A 21,603-nucleotide genomic window follows, 5' to 3' on the forward strand; every position below is an offset into this window, starting at 1 on the left:
AAGCTGTGAAGGTCATGGGGCCTTGCCAGAGCTTTTGCAGAGATGCTTACCTCCCTCCACTGCAGGGCACAGCAAGCAAGGGATCTGGTTCTTCATGAGAGCAGTGGTGTGACAATGAAGATAGAGTTCTCAGTTCTTGCTGAGATTGTCTGCTCTGTCAGGATGAGGGCCCTTACAAGGGAGGAGGGGGCCCTGAGACTTGGGATGAAACATCTGGGACAAAGCACTCAAGAAACTGGAAACTCCTGATTCCCTAGAGCAGACATGACCCACTCCCCCTCTCCTTCCCACTTAAGAAGATGTGACAACATGTTCACCACTTCCCCTCCTGGCCACCCAGTGAATAATTAAGGCTGAATAACAACATAGCCCAGGTGGGGAAGTTCTGGACTGGAGCAAGGACAGCAATATCCAGTCCAGTACATTAAGGAACATTCTTTGAGGATATAAGATTTATCATTTGGAAGGATCTTGGGAGACGGATCTCTATCAAAGGATTGGAAATAGCTATGGCTGAAGCTTAGTGACAGAGAAAAATCAGAACTGCAAGGCTGTCATTGAGGAGGGCAAAGATGGATTGACATCCAACAAGGGGATGATTCAATCTATCAATCAAAAGAAATCATCTGAGTGTGGTGGCACATGCCTTTAACCCCAGTGTCTTGGAAGGCTAAGGCAGGAGGATTGCAAGTTCAAAGCCAGACTTAGTAACTTTGAGAAACCCTGTCTCAAATAAATAAATATATAAAAATAAACAAATAAATAAATATAAAAAGGGCTGTGAATGTGGCTCAGTGGATAAATGCTCCTGGTTCAATCCCCAGTACCCTCATGCCCCAAAAATGAAACTAATGAGCTTTCCTAGTAGGCTCAAGGCTACTACCCCCATAAAAATTACAACTCTTTGTTTGATTTTCAGATTAATCCAGTCTCCACATCTGGAAATTCTTGACTGAGGAGAGGCCAGGTCACCAGAAGGAGGGTGCCTTGCAACATCAATAGCAATGACTACCATTGTCCCCAGCCCGTCCCCAAGAGAGCCAAAACACATTTAATTGGGTTATAGTACACTGTAGAAAAGGGAATACTCAATATTTTGAGGACACTGGACATAGAAGCTAGCTTGACCATTAATACTACGGACTTGAAAAGCCATCATGGTGAGGACATATGAGAATCACGTGACAAATAGAATCCTAGCCCCAGTTTGGCTCGTATTTGGTCCTTGGAACTACCAAATGGTCCTTTCCCCAAAAAACAAATATAAAATTGGGATGTACATATTTGGTAGTTGATAGAAATCTAATGTAGGGAGTGCCTTGGGAGAAGAACATGACAGTGAGAAAAACTGAGAAAAGTTCCAAGACCGCCCTTCATTCCTTATGTATCCCAGGAAGAATGGCAGAGAAAAGTGCCCATCTCACAGGACATGAGGTTAGCTGTTAAAACCATGTTCCCACTTAAGTCACCAATTGGATCCTAGAAAAACCAGATATTTCCCAGAAGACAACTAAGGCCTGCTTCAAATCCAAACTGGTAGATGTTTCTGGAGCTGGTGTGCTGGGGGTATCATTCCTGCTCATGCAGATTAATTTAGCCCCATATACAGGCACAAAGCCACTGGGTTGGCAAATGCATTTCCCCCACTTCTCTCATAGCTGAGGACAAGAAGTGATTCACACTCACATGGGCTTGACCACAGTATTTACTTGCTCCATGGTCATGCTTAAATTTATTTCCCTCTGTCTTCATGTACTCAAAAGGGCTTGGGCCATCTTGGGCATTTCTGGAACACAGTTGTTTGCTAGGTTTATGGTACTATGTTAACTAGGTTAGGGGATGGATTTGACACATACGTTGGAGAATTTAGAAGGTAAGAGATAAATCCTACCAAGATTTTGGCACTTGACAAGTTAGTAAATGTTTTAGGAGACCATTGCTCCAGGACATTCAGGAAAATCCCTTGAAAATAAAGAGTAAATTATTGTAGCTTGTACCTACCACTGCTGTAAAGGAAAAATAATGCCTCCTAATCCATGTCAGGTTCTGAAGCTAGCCTCTTCTATTGTTATAATGAAAGCTGAGAGCCTTGTGAGGGGCCCAGAATAGGACTTGGCAGCAGGTGCAGGCTATAGTGTGAGCATTCCTGATGATTAGGCCATACATCCTTGCCCCCTTATGGGATGAGATATCTCTGATAGTAAAGGATGTAATGTGATATTTATGGCAAGCTACAGTGGAAGAATTACAACATAGACTTCTTTCTGGGATTTTGGAATAAGGCCATGACATCTGCAGCAGAGAACTATATGCCATTTGAAAAGCATTTTCCTAAGTTCTGCTTGGCCTTAGTGGAGATAAAGTACTGATCATGGGAAATCAAGTAACCAGGAATTCCTGTGGCCAAGAATTCCCATCATGGCATAATGTTAGGAGGCCCAGCAGCAATCCATTGTAAGCTAAAAGTGGTGTACCAGGGACTGGAGCAGGCAGAGGGATACAGCAGGCTACAGGTGCAGGAGACTTGGAATCCATGTCACTCTAATGTACCTGCACCTGTTCCCAGCTTATCCTGCTTTCTGGCTACCTGGGGGTGTCCCTTATGATCAGCCTATGGGGAAGAAAAATGCCAAGTTTGGTTTAAGGGTGGGTTGGCCCAATGTGTTGGTGCAAACCATCAAAAGCTTGCTGCTTTTCTACAGCCCCAACTGGGGTGATCCTGAAAGATAATCATGAAATGAAACTTCTTTAAGGATAAGACTACAAGTGGTGCATTGGCTCATCCACTTATATAAACAGAAATCATATGAGTTAGAATACACACAGTCCATGGATGGTAGTGGATGACTAAGCTGGTCCATTGGGGCCTGGAAGAGGGGAATTTGGAAAGACAGAATTCAGGGAAAGAGGTTTGTGGATGAGTCTCTTAGTCACAAGGGACTCTTTGTATTCCCCTTTGTAACTTTGTCAACACCCTTTGCAGTGTCCACTTCAGAGGAGGCACCAAAAAGTCAGAATGTCCCTCATCACCCACTCCAGTTCCCCCACCATGGACTCTTATAGAGTATCCCCAAATGGTGTGGGATGAAGATCATGCATGGGCCCAACAGCAAGGGCTTCCTTCAGCAAAGCTGATCTAAAACTACCCATGACAGATACCAGTGCTGAACCTGGAGACAGTGCCATCCTTCAATAAGACCAAGAAGCCACTCAGTGGCCAGGTGATCACATCATATTGACTGGAACAGACTCCAAGGCTGGGAGTGGAATATTCTGTCTATAAGACCTCAGCCAGCATTTCTATCCAAGGACTTATAGAGCATTTGCTCCATTGATGTGGGTCTCTCCATGAAATGGCAGTGAATCCAAGTGACCCACTATTCTTATCCTATATTGTATTTCCAAGGAACTACCAGATTGAGTAATCCTTCCAATTTGCTATTGGGATCCCCCCTTGGAGACCTCTTGGAGGATAGGGAATACTTCAGGATGCTAAATCAACATCTTCATGGTGCTGCTTTGTGATGGAGAGAAAAATCTGTCTCAGAGCCAAGGCTGAGTGTGGAAGTGGTCATGTTTTCTAGCATCACTTTTTATGACCAGTTGGAACATGTGAGCTTCCCATCCCTACTACCATGGGCTCTGTGTACCGAAGTCTGTTCTCAGTGAGGAATTCTTCTACCAGGGAGCACAACATTAGTTCCATTAATCTTCAAACTGCTATTCAGACCATTAGCCCCATGACAAGATACTACTAGGAAGAATAGGGTGCACAATTCTGACAATAGCTGTTAGGAAGAATATCTTTGTCACCCAGGTAGACCAACAGGGCATTTCTGGGTGTTCTCCTGTTTTGACAGTAAATGAACAGGTGCCACAAGTGTACTGGGCTGATAAGGATATGGTGATAAGCTCAGACCTCTCAGAGATGGATGTCAAAGTCACCTCACCAGGTTGGCTACCTAGGCTAGTAATGGTGTCATCTGACAGTGAGGGGAATCTTGAGTGGGTAGTTGCAGGTAGTAGTTGATAGAGAAAAATGATAAGTATTAGTTGCAATCCTGAGGAACAGCTCACAAGTAGAGTCTGTAGTTCATTCAATTAGCCTTCTTTTAGTAGCCTTCTGAGAAAAGAGACCAATCAGAATCCCAAATTAGGTATATGAAACAAGAGAATCTGAGTGATGGACTGCAACAGTTTGCTGCCATGGTCATTCTTGAGAACTAAGATACTCACTTCTTAGCTAAGAATAGCAATAATAGCAGAAGACAAGAATGACTGTCGACTGCTGAGTTGCCTTACCTGGGCTACATCTATCTAATGTCAGATCAAGGTACAGGTGCAAAATTCCAGCCCTTCCTTCAATTTGGGATACAGTCTGGAGGTCCATCCCAGCTCCATCACATGTACATTGCTATTTGGCATTTCCTTTGGTTCAGTTTCACTGCCTTCTTTCTCCTGCAGGTGTTTTTATTGAAGGTGTGCTTAACTGAATAAACTGGCATGTAGATTGCAGCTCAGAGCCTGGTTCCTGGGGATCCTGTCTAAGCAATTGTTCTTGGAAAGATAGGGGCACAGTACGATCAGTCCCACTGATGGACTTCTCAATAGAATACCGTTCAGCTTTATCTTAAGCCAGGTTCTCCAGAAGCAGAGCCTCAGATGAGGACTTTTGTATAGATAATTTATTAAGGAAATGCTCTCAAGATAAATTAATCAGCAACCAGGAAAGCAGGCTAGGCGAGAGAGAGAGAGAGAGAGAGAGAGAGAGAGAGAGAGAGAGAGAGCGCCAGCCAGACAAAGACATGGGCTGAATCCCAAGGCAAGTCTCCAGAGAAATGTGGAAAATTACTGGCCATTCAGTAGCCAGTTACTATACCATCTTTGTAAGGGAGACCAACATTATGGCAGTGCCATTTATACCGTATGGATATAACCTTTAGGCTTGACTATTTATAAAGAAAGAGTTTAGAAAAACCTTAAATTAAAATAACTCATGAAATCTGTGCTTAATCAAACAGAGAATAAAGTAGCCTGTTATCTAATTTATCAAAACTTTTGTTTTTTTATACGTGAAACTGAATTTTTCAGCAAATTAACCCAATTCCCCCCTTCTTAAAAAATAAAACAAACCTTAATTTGGCTAGGCCCTAAAGAGAGCACTTAACTAAATTCTAACTCTGAGAAAATTAAGAACAAATTTTAAGAAAGTTATTTGAATGTATCAGCTAGGCTGAACTTTTTAGTTGCAAGACTCTAAATGAAAGATTTAAAGCCAAGAGAATTCTTGAGGTAAACATAATTAAGGTTCTTATCAAAAGTGCATATGCAATCTTCTGATTGCTTTGACAGTTTATTAAAAAAGTTTCAGAGGTCTTCACTTCTACCCTTATTGTTACCCTTTCTTCAAAATTGGAATGGGATGATTTAATGTGACTTTCAAATGGTGCCAAAATATACATATTCAAATGCATTCTATGTTTCACCAAGATTAACATTTCAGAATATTTGATATAAAGGTTTCATTAAGACCTAAAATGTTTAATGAAAGGAAAATTTTCATAGGAATTTTAAACAGTTGTTTGATTTTGTTGTTGTTGTTGTTGTTGTGGCTAAATTCCACCATCAGAGATCCTCAGCTGCAGAGAACTTAAGCAGGGTTTGCTATTTGCATCCTGGAATGTGCACACCACTCCTCAGTAGCTGTCTCTGCATGCAGAGAACATTCTCAGCTGGAGCAGAAATAGCTTCAGCCTGGAATCCCCTTCGTGGTTAGGGATTATTCATGGGGCTGTTTTAGAGGACTGGAGAAGCCGGGTAGCCATTTTAACCATTCAAAGCCATTCTCTGAAGTTCTTCTCTTATTTTCCTGTCAGTGCTGGTCAAGATAAGAGATTATGTGTCTTTTTTTTTTTTTTTTTAATGATAAGGATGATGGGGACAACTATTTACTCGGAATTCAGAAACTTTGTAAGTGCCTTTTATGGACTTAATGCCTCCTTTTACACATGAAGAAACAGGCATTAGAAATTAAGTAATCCACAGGAGATCATGTGGCTAGAACACAGCAGACTGACTTCACAGCCTAAACTTTTCACCATTTATTGTTACAAAACTGTTATACTTTTCAAAGACATTTCCCAAGAAAAAGTGAAAATTTAAAAATTGAGTTAAAATAGTCATGAAGGTGAAGCTAGATTTCAAGGTATCCCTCACTTCCTCTTCCACTGCCGTAATTCATTTTCCATGGCAAAAAGGGCAATTCTTACAAATAATAAGTAGGACTGCACAGCTTTTATGTCATAAATGTTCCAGGGGCTTCCCTCTACCATAGGACGAAGCACCAATGCCTTTGATCGAAAGAGAGCCCTCCCTAAGTCCTCAGCCTCACAGTTCCTTGACGATATGTTACACACCAGGCAGCCTCAAGTCCAGTAGATGTTGACATTTCAAGGGATTTTGAGAGAAGTCTGGAGACCTTTGCAAAGTCACAAGTTAATAAATCCTCCTGTACCAATCTTCCCATAAAATTCTCTAGAGCACAACACATAAAATTAAACAGACATTGGAGTCTATAAGGACAAAAATACAGTGGGGGATGGATTCTATAATAAGAACATCATGAATTTTTCTGGCTCTGTGGCGGTCCAGAGAAGAATAATGCCAGAGAGATGCTGATAAGGCTTAGAGAAAAGGAGGAAGGATAGAAAGAAACATGTGGGGAGGCTCAGGCAGGTTTCTGAAGCAAGGCGGACTTCTTCAGTGCTCTGCTGTGTTGCGCCCCTCCCCCCCCAGGGCAAGAAACAGCAATGATGGACACAACTGGGAAGCAGCAGTGGGGTCACCATGGGCCACGGAGTAAAGAGTAGAAAAAGAACCAACTGCAGCCCTTCCAAAATACACAGCACAGAACAGATTGGACACCACTAATATTTCACAGTTAGCATTTAATTTCCACATTTCTTCTAATAGCAATTTAGTTTAATGACCAGAAAGTGTATTTTTTTATAGGACAATACGTGACAAATTTATTTTCAGTATTTTAAATGAAAGCTTAGCCAGCATCATTTGGAAACTTGTACTTGTGAATCTTTAGAATTGTATATCTAACTATACTGAAATGCTACTTTTCATTTGGCTTTGAAAGAAAATCTCAAATTCTAGAACCTATAAAACTAACCCCAATTTGAACCAGTAGTTCTGAAATTCCTTAAGTGTGCCTCTTTGTTCCTCATTGTAAAATGTTTTCAAGAAACAAACAAACAAACAAAACAAAACAAACAAACAAAAAAACCCAAAGTAAATGTGGTACATTTTGAAGTTTCTTTTTTACTAGTGAGTTACTCCATCCAGTTGATGAATCATTCAGGCAATTGAGTTACATTTTCCCTTATTATCGTTCTGTATTACTTTCTTTAAAAATTTATGTTTTCCAAACTACCACATATTAGGAAACACAGAAAAGGGACCTACAAGTTCAGTAAGCAAAAGCACTAGCACATCTTTTCTTTTACCCTACTTATTTTACTTTTTTCATGAATTTTGAGCAGCACTTAAGTCTTTTTCAGATTTGGGGAGGGAAACATTCTTCCTATGGTGCAAGAACACTTAGGAGCCAGGTTGATATTTTGCTCTCGTTTTGCTTATTCCCACATGATAAAACCACTTGACTTTTGGTCTCATTAATTTCAGTCTATTTCTTAATATCCCTGACAAAACTATCAATATACTCTAAAAAAATAATTTTATCACAAAAATTTAGAGTAGAATTAGAAGAAGTTGATCTTAAAGATTATACTTTGCCTAAACTAACTACAGTATACAACTTAAATGTCTAATAATATGGCAATGCTACCATATTTTACAAAATGAGAAATATGTGATTATGCTAAGATATGTAGCATTTTAGTAATCAGAATAATCTAAAGAGCTGAAATGAGAAGCTAACTTAATTTTGTTAAAATCAAAACATATTTATTAGAAATAATTAATTTGTTAGCTTAAATTTAATTTAAATTCATCAAGTAGTTTTCTACCTATGAAGAAAAACAAATCAAGAAACCCTATTAATTCTTTGTTTTTTAAGTTATTCTTTGAATTATACAAAATCCAACTTAAAACGGTTACTTACCTTAGAAATTTTGACAAACACACGAGAATTAGTGACAGCTGGCCTGAGCTCTACTGGAGAGAGAGTGTTTCAAACTTTTCCATTACTTACAGGACGAGAAGGAAGGAGTTGGGCTTTACCAACTAGCCAGGGAGAAAAGGCGCTCACGTGTTTGGCTTTGGCTCATGTTTCAGCCGCTGGTACTAGCAACAGGCCCTTCTAATTTTACTCAGTGACATAAACAGCTCAGGCCACACTTGAAATTGTTCGGGAACCACTTCCAGCATGCAATTCTCAGTGTGCCCAAAACAAAACAAAACAAGCCCAAAATGTTCTTACAAAACCAACATTCCTACATTTAAACCCTGAATTATGACTGTTTCATTTAATTATAACTTTCTAAAATAAACTTTACCCTAAATGAATAACAAGAAACTTCTGAGACTAGTTTCTGGCAGAATCTAATGTTGATAAAATATGAACAATCATTTCTAGTTAACATACAGTGTTTAGAACTTGAGACTTTATTAATATTATATGTGTACTAATCTCATCCAAAGAAATTGCAAATTATCAAACAATAGTCACTCTTTAAAAATCACTTCTCTTGCTGAGTGCAGTAGTATAGGCCTGTGATTCTGGTGAGGAGGGAAGCTGAGGCAGGAAGACTGCAAGTTTGATGTCTGCCATAAAACTTAGTCATCCCTGTCTCAAATTAAAACAAAACAAAATAAAAAAAGTGCTGGGGATTTAGCTCAGTAGCAGAGTTTCCCTGGGTTCAATCTTCAGTAACACACACACACCAAAAAAAAAAAAAAAAAGAAAGAAAGAAAGAAAAAAAGAAAAATAGCACTCCCTTTTGCCTCTTTTTAAGTGAAAAAAGTAGATATTTGAGCAGAAAAACCTAAAGAATGATTACCATAATAAAGAAAAGGTAAATGAAATCTTGTGTTAAAAGTGTGATACTTATTCTCCAGCACACTAACATTTATATTACATTTAACAAAGTATGTGAATGTAATTATGTGATCTTAAACTGTCTTTAAGAACAATTGAATCATCCAGTTTTTATAAGGGGCAAATAAAATAAATATCAAACATTTGGATACTCTTATTTTTTTTTTTTATTTTGCATTATTTTAATGGAGACTTGATTGCAGCATGAATTGAAACAATCTAAATTATGTATTTGAAAGTAACCTTTTTAGCACTAAAACTTGAATATAAGCAGCAATGCAGTGATCATCCACATGCTTAATTTTTATTTTATTTTCTTCTTGGGGGGACTTTTTCTTTGGTTTATTCATACTCCAACTTCTCTTGAAATTTGATGCTTCTATCACACCAACAGCTGCAGGCCTTAAATTAAAAGCTGGTACAGATTTAATTAATTATATATTTATAAGGTGTTTTAAAAAATCTTTTATGAATTCTCAGCACATTATTATATCTTCCGTATGGCAATTTGGTTAGATACAAAATTATAACATAACTGTAAATTCTTAACAACAAAAAATGATGTACTGAACAATGATGATATGAAATGTAATTTTATATCAGTATGTGTCTGAAAAGTAAAAGTTTGAACTCTATATTCTGATATTTGAATTCAAAATCCTAACTTTATATGCTGATTGAAATGTCACTTATTTAAAGGTAACATATCAAGGGACCTTTTCATCAATCAGTGAATCGGGTTTGTAACAATGAACTTTTCAAAATTTGGAGGACTGCATTATAAAAACAGTCAAGATTTCTGTGTGATTTAGATTCACTAAATACTATCAACATTACTTTTAGTATTGCAGGAGAATGATTTAAAGCAGGTTTTAATTTTATAGGTATGTTAGTCAGCTCTTTGTCTCTATGGCAAACTACCTAAGAAAAACAACTTAGAAAAGGAAAGATTGATTTTGGCTCACAATTTCAAGTCTATGGTCTGCTAGTTTCATTGCTTTGGGCCAGAGGTGAAGTAGCATCATGGCATTAAGGGCATCACAAGTAGCTAGGAAACACACATCTCTTTCTCTCTCTCTCTCTCTCTCTCTCTCTCTCTCTCTCACACACACACACACACACACACACACACACACACACACACAGAGGGAGATCTCACATTCTAAGTTTCCATCACCTCCCAATAATGCCATCAAATTATGAATCCACCAATCCTCCAGTGGGTCAATCCGTTGATGAGATTAAAGCATTCATGATCCAATCGCCTTCTCAAAAGCCCCACCTCTAAAAACAGCTGTATTAGGGAACAAGTATTACACATATAAGCCTTTTCAGGGAAGGTTCTAGATTCAAACTATAAACAGGTTAGTTTAAATGATTACATCAAGTCCCACCAGCAGTGTATAAGTGTACCTTCCCCCCACATCCTCTCCAACACTTGTTGTTGTTTGTCTTCATCATGGCTGCCATTCTGATTGGAGTGAGATGAAATCTTAGAGTAGTTTTGATTTGCATTTCTCTAATTGCTAGTGATGATGAACATTTTTTCATATATGTGTTGATTAATTGTATATCATCTTCTGAGAATTGTCTGTTTAGGTCCTTGGTCCATTTATTGATGGGGTTATTTTTTTTTTTTTTTTGGTGTTTCGCTTTTTGAGTTCTTTATATACCCTAGAGATTAGTGCTCTATCTGATGTGTGAGGGGTAAAAATTTGCTCCCAAGATGTAGGTTCTCTATTCACTTCACAGATTGTTTCTTTTGCTGAGAAGAAACTTTTTAGTTTTAATCCATCCCATTTATTGATCCTTGATTTTAATTCTTGCTCCACAGAAGTCTTATTAAGGAAGTTGATCACGATGGAGATTAGGGCCTACTTTTTCTTCTACTAAACGCAGAGTCTCTGGTTTTATTCCTAGGTCCTTGGTCCACTTTGAGTTGAGTTTTGTGCATGGTGAGAGATAGGGGTTTAATTTCATTTTATTATTTTATTGCATATGGATTTCCAGTTTTCCCTGCACCATTTGGTGAAGAGGCTATCTTTTGTTCAATGCATGTTTTTGGCAACTTTTTCTAATATAAGATAATTGTAATTTTGTGGGTTAGTCTCTGTGTCCTCTATTCTGTACCATTTCCATATTGGTTGCAAATTAGTGCAGTCAATATGGAAAGCAGTATTGAGATTCCTTGGAATATTGGGAATGGAACCACCATTTGACCCAGCTACCCCTCTCCTCGGTCTATACCCAAAGGACTTAAAAACAGTATACTACAGGGACACAGCCACATCAACATTTATAGCAGCACAATTCACAATAGCTAAACTGTGGAACCAAACTAGATGCTCTTCAGTAGATGAATGGATAAAAAAAATGTGACATATATACACAATGGAATATTACTCAGCAATAAAAGAGAATAAAATCATGGCATTTGCAGGTAAATGGATGGAGTTCCAGAAGATAATGCTAAGTGAAGCAAGCCAATCCCAAAAAACCAAATGCTGAATGTTTTCTCTAATATAAGGAAGCTGATTTATAGTGGGGTAGGGAGGGTGAGCATGGGAGAAATAGATGAACTCTAGATAGGGCAGAGGGGGTGAAGGGGAAGAGAGGGGGTATGGGTTATTAATGATGATGGAATGTGATGGACATCATTATCCAATGTACATGTATGAAGACACTAATCAGTGTGAATATTTTGTATACAACCAGAGATATAAAAAATTTATGCTCTATATGTGTAATATGAATTATAATGCATTCTGATGTCACATATAAATAAAAAATTATGAAAAAATGAAAAAAATAAGTGATTACAACAAGATTTTCAAAGTTTTAATGCAGGTCTCGCTTACATTTGAAACTCATATACACATACTAGATTTGTATTAAATGAAATCATAACATTTTAAGCTCTAAGAGATGTTAATGAAAACCTAGTCTAACACTCACCTAGGTACAAGTAAGTATTCTGTGTTACAAAGGTAGTAAAGCATGGTCAAAGTGGCTTTAGTACCTCTTGGGTATTTTGTGTTCCACTACTGCTGACTTCCAAGTACAGCCACAGTACCTCGGAGGTACATTCTAGGGTTCACTCATTCTCCCTCTGCTCCTATTCCTGATATCACACTTCAGTCCTTGGTGAGCTCTGTCCCCTTCTGGCTCCTCTCCTTCTAGTCTCTTATCTGCCTGGGCATGGGTCACCCTGTGGCTGGCTATATAGCTTAGGAGGTTTGGTGGGAGAGTTCATTTTCAGAACTAATGAAAACAGGGAATTTGGGGTAGTGATGTGGTCAGTTTTGGACTAATCCATTTTACTTTTGACATGAAGCAGGAGGCAAAGTCCTCCATGGAGAAGTGTGACAGTAGGGAATGAGATAGTTCAAATCTTGAAAAAACCATAGAAGTTTAATGTACTTGCTGTGAAGACCAGGCTTTAAATTCACTAGTGAAAATTATCAGATCAGCTAAAGTTGAATACAGATGCTTCTTTACCTAGGATGGGTTGCACCCCAATAAACTCATGGTACATTGAAAATATGACAGATTGAAAATAGGGTAGGTCAAACCTGCTCACCATCCTATTTTTAGCAACAGAGGGCACTGCAGTGTGGTTGCTTCTCCTTGTGACCACAGGGCTGACTGGGAGCTGTGGTCACTGCTGCTGACCATGACAACGAGAGGGAATCAGATTCCCTGGAATTGAAATTCCATGCAGTTTCTAATGAAGGCAAGGCACTTTTGCACTATTATGTATATAAAAAAATTCTAACTTGAACCATTTGTTGGGTTGAGATATCATAATTGAACCATCAAGTTGAGAATTCTCTGTACATGGGAGCCATGATTTAATAGTTTTCATAATATTATATAGGTTGTATGTCCCTAATCTAAAATCCAACATGCTTCAAAGTGCTCTTTGAGCACTGGATTGTCAGAGTAAGGATGCTCAATCAGTAAAGTCTATGCAAACGTTCCCAAATCTGAAGAAACTCTAAAATCTGAAACACTTTTCATCGAAAGCATTTGGGTAAGGGATGCTCAAAATGTATGATAATTATAGCAATAAATTCTTGTGATGAACTCCCCTCAAACTATGTGAGATGTTCCTACAAAACAAAATTCCTGGTCTCCCCAAACTTGCTCTTCTGTCCATCTTTTCCTTCTTGGCCCCCCACAATGTCAGGGAAGATAGACTTGGGAGTCTCCCTCATTCCTCAGGCGGCCAGTCACTAAGTCCTGGGAATTCCCTTCCCATAACTTCTGCTCTGCCTGCTCTTTCTACCGTGTTCCTGCCTGGCTGTAGGGACACATCTCCTCTGGTTTGTTTGTTGTGCCAGCCACATGCCTGCCCCCTTGTCTTCCTCTTCGTTCCATCCTACAGTCCTGGGGACTGCCAGAAAAACCTCAGGAACAAGTAATCTGTCCACATCACTCCTCTGCTTAAAGGGCTTCAGCATGTCTCCAGGAGACGATACCAAGTTCTTGATCCGACACTCATGCCTTTAAAAGGGATTGGGGTTGTCCGTCTCTGGGGCCTCTTGTCCTCTAGATTCTGTGAGACAAAAGCCACACATACTGCTGTATTATTACTGACTTTGTCTCTGACCAAAGGCACTTCCCATCTCTTTCTGCTGGTGAACTGCTATTTAATTTTTTGAAGCTTGCTTAGATATCACTATCAGCTTTTTTATATGTCTTTTCAAATACAAATATAATTATTTGTATTTACATTGCCATCACTTGTTTATGTATCTGTCCTCTGCTAGACTAGCAGCCATTAGCAAGGGGCTACATATAGTGAGACCACAAAGGGGCCAAACTCTGAATAGTTACACCAGCCTTTTCAGTGTTTTGTGGGTTTTTTTTTTTTTTTTTTTTTTGTGTGTGTGTGTGTGAATTTCATAGAGCATCTTAAAAAATAGAGCTAACATATGACCCAGAGGACATTACAGGAATTATCCAGAAGAGGTCAGTAAACAGCAGTGAAAGTATGTTTTTCAGGATAAATTAAATGTGAAATCAAATGAATTATTTTGTAATTTGATAAACTAAGATTTAAAAAAAATACCGTGTCAAGTATTTCTTCTTCAGTTGAAATTACAATCCTCAAAATAAGTATAAGCAAAATCAAGTGACCAGCGACTCTACACCTGACCGAAAACTTCAAGTCTTCACTTGATTTTCATTACATGGATGATTCTCACCCATATTCTTTGGTTATTTTAAAACAGGATCATCAAACAACACATTTTAACAAGGACAATTCTGATTCCCTAGATGTTTACTAGATTATTAAAGGTGTGTGTTATATGGCTTTTACAGTATTTTGAGAGAATTTACTTAGTATAAAGGGCTAATTTAATGTTCTCAGAAAAGGTAAAGGGTAAAAAACACATGGAATCTTTGTGATGTCAGAAAAATAGGATACGTAATAAATTCTCAAAGGAAAAGAAAACAGATTTCAGGAGAGAAAATGGAGTACTGGGTTGGGGTTGTGGCTCAGTGGTAGAGCGCTTGCCTAGCACATGTGAGGCACTGGGTTTGATCCTCAGCACCACATTAATAAATAAATAAATAAATAAATAAATAAATAAATAAATAAATAAAATTATGTCTTTCTACAACTAAAAGTATATATATAAATAATTGGAGTACTAACTGAAATTTCATAATATCATGCCTTATTATTGGCAATTGCTGAATTAGGTCTTAATATCCTAAAATTATTTCTCCACAAATATATGACTTTGCATAATTTATAGGCAGCAGATGTTACAACTCCATCAAGTATTGACTTCTTGGGTGTGATTCTCGTTTTAGGCAGGGAATGGAAGTGTGGCATGTGCATATTAGAACCACAGGAAATACATTAAAAATAATGATGATCAAAGTAGAACTTGCACATGTTAAGGAGGAAATTGATCAGAAGGGCTCATAATAAAAACCCTGCTGTTTCTGCTTCTGCCCAGACCATCTTCATCTGCACTTGTGTGAGGTCCCTACTTAGATCTTCCTTTTTATAACCTTTAAAAGACTTCTTATTACTGTATCTCAGTGTCGTAACTTTGGACATTATCCATCAGATTAGTTCATGTTCCTTATCACCTAGTGCAAAATATGCCTTCCTCAGCATATCGTAGCTGTATGTCAGCTTTTATTAATTTAATCTACTATTTGTAATTAATTCCATTTTTCTTCATGAAATTTTCTTGCCTTCATTTTCTAATTTATATGTTTTCTGTTATGCTTGGATCTTAACTTTCTTGTGTAGCCAAACTCCATTTCCCTTATTTTCTAATTGTCTTCCTTTTTACTTCTTGCATTCACTACCTCTATCATATCCTCAAGTTCTTGTCCAGTTTCCAATAATAACACCCATTGTCCATGATTTCCTTTTTCTCCAGCATCCATGTGCTTGGGGCTTTTCTGTCCCATTCTGGTAGACTGAGCCTTTGCAGAGCTGCAGTCTGGATTGGTGTCACTGTTCTCCTGAGCTGAGCTAATTACTCCCTGAAGTTTCTCTCATGATTTTGTATTTACTCTCTTGCCATGATGAAGTCCACCCTCAAATAATTATTCAGAAAGACTGTTTGGAGAGTAGATTGTTTGAGTCTTCTTATGACTGGAAAGTTATCTATTTTGCTCTCTAAAATAGGTTAGTATCATTTTCAGTTAGCCTAGAATTCTGGATTGAAGTAACTTCCTACTGAAATCTTTCCCCACTAACATCTATACTCAAGACATTCTGCAAAGCCTGGCAATGACGTAAGCCTATAATACTAGTGGCTTGGGAGGCTGAAGCAGGAGGATTACAAGTTCAAAGCCAGCCTTAGCAACTTAGCAAGGCCCTAAGAAACTTAATGAGGCCCTGTCTCAAACTAAAAAATAAAAGGGACTGGGGACATGGCTCAGTGGTTAAGTGCCCCTGGGTTCAATCTCATATTTAAAAAAAAAAATTGCAAAGAGGTGTAGTTCTAGTCTGATTTGCCTTTCTAGTTTGTACTGAGTAAGATATATTACTGTGTAAATATATCTCTGCCTATATCTTGGTAAAATTCAAATTAGCCTCAATTTATTTCCCTTTACATTCATCTGGCATTTCATATATCTGCATGTGATCAAAGAGGATATAGTATGCATTTATAAAACATAAGTACATTTATTCTTATTGCAAAGTAGCAAGGATCAATAATACTCAAGACACAGTCATAAATGTTCCTAAAATTTCTTTACTGTGATCAGAAATTTCTGATCAAGGATTACAAAACAGATGATGGTAGAAATTTTGAAAAGAAGAATAGGTGTTATAAAATAAGTTTGAAGGAAGAGAGCAGGATCGATAAAGAGAATATTGGAAGTCTGGATATGGAGGAAGTCTGGGGGATCTGTACCCAAGGAATTTGAAGAATGCTAACCATTGAAGATTTGTGACAAAGCTGCTCATTTACATAAGGGAAACTTACTCTCTTTCTGAGAATTCTCTTTCCATTGTACAATATTCCTGGACTCTTTCTATAAACTTTACTCATTTCTTCCTGTGGAAAGTGGATGTTTACCTCTCATCAGTGAACTGGAATGGGAAAGTGAACCTGCACGGCACAGCTCCTGTCTCTTCAGGGACCTGACTTCATGCTTGCAGAGGGTACACGTTTCGCATTGATCTTTCGTGCTGAAAGTTGAAAATGCAGTCATTTAGAGGTTACCTGAGATGCTTCAGCTGCCTGAGGTCAGTGAGTCCTTGTGCACTGTGTACCCTTAGGAAGTCTATTACTGCTGCACGCAGAGGATGCATTCTTTAACAGCTCTCTTTATAACAAAGTCAGAGCCTCATTTGCCACTTTCCTTGGCCTGTCTCAGAAGGTGGGCAGTAAATAGAAATATGATTTTTCTCAATCCTTTCAAACTAGGAAACAAAACAATCAAAAAGCAGCATTTAGCAACTACAGATATTTTGTAGAGGATCTGTTATGTAGGAAGGGCTATTCTATATTAATATGTAGCCTTCTCCAACCCTCCCTTCCATTCTTCCCCAGCATCCTGTTTTCTTCCAAGGTTGGTGCCCTCCTACTAAGTATTCCCCGGTACTCAGGGCATTCAGCATAGACTGATTCCTAGCTGTTTACTTGTCTCTCTCCTGGTGATGGTCATGTGAGTTTAAGTTTGACTTCAAGGATTGAATTTTGATGCATATATTTCCTTAGCCTCTAGATACTCATTAAATTTTGCTAAATGAATGGATTGATAAATAAGTTGTTTCCTCTACTTAAGTAGTTTCCTTCCAGCTGAGAAGACAGCTAAATAATTACTGAACAATGTGGTTAGTATTACAATCAAGATATAATCCAATGGCTACAGAAGCACAGAAAGAAAACCTTAACTCTATTTGAAGAGATCAAGTGGTAGTTAATTTTCTGTTAGCACAAACCATCATTAACTCATCCACTTAAATTTTCCAATGTTTGAATGTTTTAAATGTATTTAATATATTGATTTTCATTTCCTTTATTGTTAATGATGTTGAACATTTTTTTCATATATTTTCTGGCCATTTGTATTTCTTCTATATATTACGTAGATATAACTTGATAAATGTATAAAAGTCAATACATATTGAGAGATATGCCATTCTTCTAAGTGATATGATTTTTATTAACTTACCAGGAAGTTGAGAGATCAACAACCCAAACCTGGAAAAGAATCAACCAACTTAGCTCCTTGAAAAGAAGACTGCAAGAGGGAAGGAAATGCCACATACTTAGAGCTTGTTAGACACCCCCCTGGTGGCCTCTTGGAACACAGATACAATTCTGAAATGAAACATTGCACATGCTTCAGGGAATGGAGGTAGATGTGAGGCTGGGTTAATCCATGAGTAAGAGCTGGGATAGAGAACCCGAGGGAGATATTCCAATTCAAAGGCAATCTTCCCTCAACAGGAAATCGGATTCCCTTCGATATACGCCTCAACCTTGACCTTCCTACTTCTGAATTTAATCTTTGTGTCAGTGACTTAGGCTCAGCCTCCTAGATCTGATGGCCTTTTCTATTTGACAGCTTGACCAATATCTTCTATTCTGATAAAAAACTACATGATTATTAGTTTAAAATTTTTTCTTACTTTCTTTCTCCCTAGAGATCATAAAAATGCTCAGAATCCCATGTGTTGGAGTCAGCTGAGTTTTAAATAGCTATTTAACTTCTCTTAGTGGCTATATAATGTAAGATAAGTTATTTATTTTTTAATGGTCAATTTTCTCCTATTACTGTGGGGGAATCATACCGTCTCCCACTTAAGTTTAGTAAAATAATTAAATGAGATAACGTATAAAAAAAAGGTACTTGACACATAGTAAGACATTCATTCAATGATTAGCTATTATTACAGTCATGCTTAAATTTTCAAAAGAAATAAGATAGATAAATAATAGATTATAATGCAGGTAGCCTTTATGATAATGATATTTTGACTTCCCTACTGAGTGATATGCCTAATCTGATAACGGCAGTTTGACTTAATGTTATACCTGATCCTTCATGTGCTCAATTAGCAATTAACTCTCATAGGCAGACTATAGGATAGCACTTTTATAAAATCAAACCAAGTTATTTTTTTTTCTCCTTATAGTTTAGCTTTTGAATCAAAATCATCTGTCAATAGCTGTTCTTGATATGATGTTTGCAGGTTGACGACCTTGACCAACACACAGGGATGTCTTTTCCCTTTTGGAGGTAAAGATGCTGGAATTCCCAAGAAGTTGGACCTGACTTGATTCTGAACTTTGTCCCTCCCGCTCAAGTCACCTCCTGAGAGTCCCTGTGCTCCTGACCTCTATTCCTCACCTAGTGTGGAGTTTTTAGAATTATCTTCTCTCAAAAGGTGTTTTACACTGAACATGAGTACTTGGATTCTAGAGGGGCCATGTCAACAGGAATGCTGTGTCAAGAGGTCATAAGGCTGATGGTCATAAGGTAATTATGTTAAGACATGGGGGAAGACAACTGTGAAGAGGTGGCCAGAGGAAGAGAAGAAACAACAAATCTGCTTCAGATCCCTCGTGTCTGAGGACTTACAAATATGGACATTTAAAGTCATCATGTTGCAAACTCAATATATTTTCATCATTTCTTTCTCTTTCTCTCCAAACATTTTCTCTTCTTGGCTGATGGTACTGCTGTTTGCCATTTGGCAACAGCAGACATCTTACATAGTTTGATTTAAATCATTTCAAGTAATGTGTGTATTATTCCTACAATAAGCAAATGAACATTTGTGTGTACATACTTGATTTTTGAGGTCCACTTATTTAATTGGAAATGAAGAATTGAAATTAAAGGGAAAAAGAAGAATAATGTTGACCTAAGCACATCATATCCATGATCCTACCCAGTTCCTCAACATGAAGAAAAGTTGTGTGATATCAAGCATTGATTTTGTATTATATAATTTCAGCAATATGAAAGTGTTACAATTTCACAAAGTTCTACACATAGCACAAACATTCTATGTTCACTAATATTTTGAAAAAAGAGAAATGTTTTCATTTAAAAATGAGAGATTAAAAACTTCAAAATGCTTACTCATATATTTCCCAACATCCATAAATTCCACTTCTGATAATGACACTTGGATTTTCTTTTTGGTGAATCATCACTGCACATACTTTTATTCCATATATTTTGTTCAAATCAGATCAACACAATTTCCAGGTGAGTGGAAAATCATGTGGCTTAGGCCTGGCCAATAAGAACATGACATTCTTTGGGCCATAGAGGTTATTTTAGAAGTACTCAAATCAAGCCAATTAGGCTCAAGCAGAGCAATCTCACTACTTTTGTTTCAGTGACTGTGAAGATGAACTTTCTTTTCTGTCAGACGTGAATTTGGAAGTGCTGTAAAACTGAGTTTGTTAGCTGTTATGAGAATAAGTCAACATAGCAGAGGCAGAGCTGAGAGATGGAGAAACATGTTTGAGGCCACAGATCAAGACATATCTAAGCCAGACCTAATCTTGTACTTTTCACTTACACTAGTCAATAAATTGTCTTTTGTGTTTAAAACTGTGTAGTTGGTGTTTGATAATTTCTAATATAATCTAATGCAAGTTTTATCTAAACCAGAGCAATGATATAAAAAACATGCCTATCTATAATTAATTAACTAATTAATTAATTATTGTACAGGTGGAGTTTGTGTAAAAATATATTCAGTTTCAAACAAATGGAAGAGTGAGGGACAAGGTAACATAGAAATGAGTATTGAAAATAAGGTGGCGAACACAAATGTGCATGATTCCCTACCATTAGCTATGCTGAAAGAACTTGTAAATTAATTACATACAAGAGGAAGTGAGGGGAAAGAAAAAAAAAGGGGGAGAAATGAATTACAGTAGATGGGGTAGAGAGAGAAGAGGGGAGGGGAGGGGAGAGAAGGGGGGATAGTAGAGGATAGGAAAGGCAGCAGAATACAACAGTCACTAGTATGGCAATATGTAAATCAGTGGATGTGTGACCGATGTGATTCTGCAATCTGTATACGGGGTAAAAATGGGAGTTCATAACCCACTTGAATCAAAATGTGAAATATGATAAATCAAGAACTATGTATTGTTTTGAACAACCAACAATAAAAAAAGAACTTGTAAATTATGGAAATCCACCATCTCCATATTAGCACATATAAATAAGAGGAACTGTTATCATAGTCCCTATGGTAGTCAGTGTAAGGGTAGTGTAAGTTAAAAGGATGGAGAAAGATTACTTGATTTGGCAAGGGAAAACCAGTGAGGAAATTTAAAACTTGGACAAATTATAGACACGTTAATGATTCCAGAAACTTCATGGAAAAGCCTTTGACTTTGTCACATCCTATAGCTCAAATCTAAGACTGACAACTGTAAGAAAACCATTACTTTTATGTTACTAAGAAAGGAAATACTTCTGTAAATTGTGGTATATCACTAATTATAATATACATCCCAATTTCAGAGCTATTAAAATTTGAGAAAAATTGGCATCTGAGATTTGGTGAAATGGAATAGTTGCACAATGGACTGAATATTAATAACTGCCAATCATGCTCTATTTAGATAATCGTCATCAATGATTATCTCTGGCATATACCTGAGTTTTTTTGTTTGCTAATTTTAAAGTGCTTGTTGCTTACATTTAAATATATAAAAATAAGACAATTTCTCAGCAAGAAGTTTCTTAAGAGAATCAATAAGGTGATTAGCAGAATGTTTTATATATAATCGTCAAAGAAGGTCTTTTTTTGACACATGAGCTGACACCCAATTAATGAAGAAGAGCCAATCATAGGGAAAAACAAAACAAAACAAAAACCAGAGCAGACTTCCAGCTCCCCGTGCTGCTATCCTAACAAAATCTGAACAGAAGAACCAGCAACTCTTCTAGGATCCAAAAGAGGAACAAAACCACAGGGTCAAGTTCCACTCCCAAGTTGGACAGAGAGGCAAATACAAAGAATCCCAGTCAGAACTTGATGGAGCAGAAACCTCTGTAGGAAGCAG

General features: G+C 37.5%; 1 protein-coding gene across 3 annotated transcripts in view; it reads right to left on the reverse strand.

Moving 5' to 3' along the window:
* The window catches only part of SGCG (sarcoglycan gamma), an 89,615-nt gene extending 81,332 nt beyond the window's left edge, over positions 1-8,283 (reverse strand). For 2 of the 3 annotated variants that reach the window (XM_081310117.1, XM_081310115.1), the window contains exon 1: positions 8,132-8,283. The gene's annotated coding sequence lies outside the window, so the exon portion shown is untranslated. The remainder of the gene's footprint in view (positions 1-8,131) is intronic. The other variant, XM_081310116.1, reaches the window with a different exon arrangement.
* Positions 8,284-21,603: the final 13,320 nt, after the last annotated feature.

The sequence above is a fragment of the Spermophilus citellus genome (assembly GCF_964194105.1).
Source record: "Spermophilus citellus genome assembly, chromosome: 1".
In the NCBI taxonomy this organism is placed as follows: domain Eukaryota; kingdom Metazoa; phylum Chordata; class Mammalia; order Rodentia; family Sciuridae; genus Spermophilus; species Spermophilus citellus.